Below are 5,295 nucleotides of genomic sequence, written 5' to 3' on the forward strand. Positions count from 1 at the left end.
TGACAGTGGGGGTGAAACACAAAACCCATGTGTGCAAATGCCCCAGTGACAGTGGGGGTGAAACACAAAACCCATGCGTGCAAATGCCCCAGTGAAACTGGTTACTCTGGGTGATGGTTGTTTTCTTCTGTGGGTTGTCTTCTGGTTGCCACAGATGGGTACATGCAAACACACACACACACACACACACATTTACATACACATGCAAACACACACATGCATACAAACACATGTATGCATACAAATATAGACACATAAACACGCATGCATGCAAATACACATATATACATATACACACATACACTCTCATGCATACATACACATGCAAACACACATACACACACTCCTGTGTGATGGTTTTAAATTTTTTAAATTGAAAAAGAAAAAAGTAAAGGTGTATACAAATGCCCTCTAGGCAGGGAGATCTGAGCAAAGATAACATCACTGGGAGCCTGGGGCTGACAGTGGTTCCCACCTGTAACGCACAACACAAGAGGCTGAGGCAGGGAGATTACCAATTAGAGGCCTGCTCAGGCTATATAATGAGGAAGTGCCAGCACAACCTGGGTTACAGGGTGAAACTCTTTTTCAAAAGAAAATAAAATTAAGATGCTTGTTTCTTATCATTTAGCTTTGACTAAGTGTTATTTTACATTAGTTATTATTGTTATTAGTTATTAGTTATCACTTTAACAGCATTGCTGTTCCCCAGCACCTGCTGTTGAACTTCATACATCATCATCTGGCCTTCAATGGGCCCTGTAGGATGACCCCACCCTCCTCTTCAGTCGCTGTCTTCCTCTTTCCAACATCCTTGGCCTGCTGGAGACCCTGGACACTTCTGAGGGGCACAGGCATTCACCCTTCCATGCCCTTGCTCTAACTGCCTCTTTCCCATAGAATGAAAATCAAAACCCAGGAAAGCCAGCCCTGTATATTGAAGTCCAAAGTCTTCTGAGATCAGCCTGAGCCATGCATGCTGTCTTAGCCTTGACTCCACCAAGAAGAATTCATGTTAAGATGACAACGCCAACAAAAAAAAAAAAAATGAATCAACAAAACCGAACAAACCTACATCGATATCCACGGTGTAGGAGGGCACCGGCTGTGACCAGCAATCGACTCTCCTATAATCTGGGAAGGTGATGTGCATATTGATAAATAGCCTCTATCGTCCTAAGTGGACTACATTCATTGCTAAATGCTGTCCCTTCCTATATGTGAACTGCACTTTCTTCATACTTTCATCCATTTGTGAATACCTGGGTTGACCGCTTGTGTTAGATATTGTGAGTAGTGTTGAAATAGAATGGAAGTGCAGGGGTCTCTTGGACACGGTGGTTTGATTAACTTTGCATATGTATCCTTTCATGGCACAGCTGTACCTGGCAGCCGTTCCTGTGCTGGTTTGGGGAAAACCTTGGTGCTATTCGTTGTTTTCTCCAGTGGTATATAAGGGGGGCTTTCTTTGAGCCTTGTTACAACGACCAGGCCGGCTGCTGCTGTGTCACTGCAGTTTTGATTCATGTTTCCACAAGACTGGAGGTGCTGATGTTGCTCACACAGTCGTGTGTGTCTTTTTTTTAAAGAGCGTGTTCTCATAGCACTTGTATCACATCACAGTAACAGATCAAGCGCAGTGTTTATAGCAATGAACCACATACATATGACTCATTCTCAAGAGGGCACAAAGCCATCTTTACAGTAGTCTGTGCTTTTACAAAGAGTACGAGCACTGTGTATAATTGTATCTGGGGGATTATTTCTAAAACTCCATTGGAAATGGCCTGAATCCTATCCTGAGATCGCCTTAATCACGTGGAATAGTGTGTCAAGCACGCACAGAGATCTTGCAGATGCTGTGCATTCTGAACCACACAGGGGAGGTCGTGCAGATGCTCTGTGGTCCTGTTGCTTGCTTTCCAGCAGCGGGGAGATTGGTCCAGGCACTGTTGTTGAAGACCATTCACTCCGAATCCTCCGCACCAGAGAACACGGGTTCCTACACACAATCCTTTCTGGTGTTGAAGGCAAACCTCTTCTCCTGCCGGTCTCAGCTCTTTCTGCACCTCTGTGTGCCGTCCCCTGCCCTTGAAGCTGCCACATCTAGAATTTTGCTGACAGTTCAGCTCCTGTGCTGGTTATAAAGGCTTCTTGTTTGTTCTTCTAAAAGTATGTAATATTGGTTTGTCACATGTACCACCAGTCACAAAGCTTTGTGGGGGAGGGGTGTGTGTGTGTGTGTGTGTGTGTGTGTGTAGGGGTGAACACTCAAACCCCATTATATTCAATGCATTCATTTTTAACCTGCTGCAAGTTCAAGGACTGAGATGGAAATCCTGGTTCGGTTATTGAAAATCTCTTTTAAATAGTTATTTGGTTGTGTGTGTGTGTGTGTGTATGTGTGTGTGTTCACATGTTCACATCTGTCTCCCCCTCTATCACTCTCTCCTACTTAATTGAGGCAGAGTCTCTCCCTGAAGGTGGCCCACAGTTTCTTAGCTTTGGTGGAAGTCAGCAGGAGCCAGCGGTCTCCTTGTCTCTCCTCTCCCTGAAACCTTGGCTTCCAGGGGTTTGTCAAGTGTCCTCCTGTTACATGGGCAATCGGACCCACACTCTGGTCCTTAAGTCTGTGGAGCAAATACTCTTAACCACTGGGCCATCCCTCAGTCCCTGACACGTTCTGTGCCAAGCTTTCTAGAGTCCTTGAAATACCACGGCTCTTCCATGAGCATAAATACACTTGCCTGTCTTCCTTGCCGTTTTCAGGTTAGCCCAGAGTTTCATCCCATTTTACATTTGTCTTTCCCCCAACAAACTGTAAGCTTTATTTATTCATTCAAGAACTACTTATTGATCTCTGATCCTGCACCAGCCTCTGTGGTAGACTGGGGATCTATAAGTGAGTCAGACAGGCGCACGCCCTTCCCTTTATGAAGCCAAGAGTCTCGATGGCAAAGACAAATACAATAAAGGGGGTTCCATAAATCATCACATAATTAAATTTGTGATCTATTCCGCTCCAGTGAGCACCTGCTGATTCATATCTCCAGCTCCTGTGAGCTCTGCTCCTCCTCCCTGTGAGCTCTGCTCCTCCTCCTCCCTGTGAGCTCTGCTCCTCCTCCTCCCTGTGAGCTCTGCTTCTCTGTGTCTGTGACTTAGAAGTCAGCCTTACCCTATGGATGACAAGTGTTCCAAGCACTGTCCTAGGCCTCTAGGGGGAGCTTCTGAGATGAGCATGTGACAAGTATCTGTCAATGAGACCTGCATGGGGATGGTTACTGCTGAACAGCTCTCTTAAACCAGGCCAGGGCCAGCGAGATGGCTCAGTTTAAGAAGGAGCTTGCCACCAAGCCTGACAGCCCGAGTTTGTGTTTCCATCCTGCACTATCGCCCTCACTGTCCCCTTCTGTCTTCCTGCAGTGACTCCCTCTACTGAGAACACTGGGTTCTAATACGCCGTGAGTTACAGACTTAAGTAGTTCATGCTTTTATAATGTATGCCAAGAGTGTAATGCACAGTACCTTCTTTTACTCTCTTAATGCCATTCTGATGTAGGAAGTCTGTCCTTCCTCATTTGGGATGTGAGGGCACAGAGCCAAAGAAGGATTTGATGATATGTCCAAGGTTGTCAGCAGTCAGGACTCAGACCCAGGCAGTCTGGGTCCTGGCGTCCTCTCCAGCATGTACGTGGTAGTTAGGGTCTCCACATTTGGAGAGGATGCACCTGTCCATACCGAACCAGGTGGGATCCATCACCATGGCAATGCCATACTCAATCTCTTGTCTTTCAATCTCCTCCCTCACATAAGAGACAAAGGAACGAAATTACACAGGATCACATAAAATGCTGGCTCTCCCCACAGACGGCCCTGTATATGAATACCATCCATCAGACATGCCATCACAGAAGAAGTTTATCAACCACTGACCCAGGGGCTCCAGCCAGTGCTTCTCCGTTCTGAATTCAAGATTCTCCATGGCTCAGCCCTGACCTGCAACTCCCACTTCAGTGCTTGCAATACCTGTCTTGCAGCATCTGAACTCCAGCTGAATCGAAGCTTCCTGTACCTCCTCCCCCTACACAACACCTGTGCTCAGGCTGGCTCCTTTTGCTTCCTCTCTTCATCACCGGTTCAAATATCTCACAAATCCAGAAGCCACTTGCTTGCTCAAGCCTTGCCATGAGCATTCAAGTTGAAAGTGAGCCCCCTCTCTCCAAACCCCCATCTCCACTCCCCACCGTGTGCCTTGGTTAGCAAGACGCCAGCGAAGACTACAACAGCAATGAGAGGAACAGCATATGCTCAGCTCACACCTCTGGCATGAGTGTGGTACACCAGGCAGAGTGCTGGCGTCTTGTAGCGTTTTCTGGTTTTCTGTGTTGCTCTTTTTGAGGATGTCTCTGGGCCTCTAGAGTGTGATCCTCTCCCAATGCAGAGGCACACCCAAAGTTGTCAGACAAAGAGCATGATACTTGAAAAGGAGAAAAAAGTAAAAACTTTTCCCTGAAATTCCATCCTTAGAACATAAACGCCTTTCATTGTACAGGAAAGGTACAGGGAGATCTTCAGGGACAGCCTGAACTGACCCTTCCAGCGAGCTGATCCTTCCAGCAAGGGAAAGGAAGCCGGTGTGCGGGCTCGGGGAGTTGGGCTGACCCTCTCTTCTGTCTTACCACTTTAAGTGCAAGCACGAAATTCCAGTGGAAAGCGAGCGTGCGTCCCTATTTTTCACTCTGACAGTGCCATTTGTGGGAAGTGAACCTCAACATCTCCGGGGAACTCTATGGTCTGTGGCCCTGAACCAGGGAACAAGCGTCCTTTCCAGACACAACACTGATATTAAATAGATAGTAATAGCAGCAGCTGTCCGCTCGTGAGTCGAACACGTTCTATGAACCTTTCTAATGCCTTTTGGAATTGGCTTCCCAGCTATCGAAGCACCATGGGCTCCAGAAGTAGTATTTGCAACCAAGAAATTGCACACAGAACAGTTATCAGGCACAGCCAAGGAGGCGGCTGTTCAATGTCTTCTGTATCTCTCCACAGAAGAAAACAATACGAACAAAACTGGGGTTCATCGAGAGGATATTGCTGCTTGTCACCACAAGGACGGCCAGTGACCTCACCTACAAAAGTTCATTTACTCTCACAGTAAACCCCACTCGCTAGATACTCACTATGGTCACAGAGTATGTGTGGACAAGGACAGCCCCAACAGGTAAGGAATGTGGTCAGGGCCAGAGAGAGTCAGGGGACTTCCCTCCTCCCCTCCTCCCCTCCTCCCCTCCT

Source organism: Mus pahari, chromosome 3 (genome assembly GCF_900095145.1).
Source record: "Mus pahari chromosome 3, PAHARI_EIJ_v1.1, whole genome shotgun sequence".
Lineage (NCBI taxonomy): Eukaryota > Metazoa > Chordata > Mammalia > Rodentia > Muridae > Mus > Mus pahari.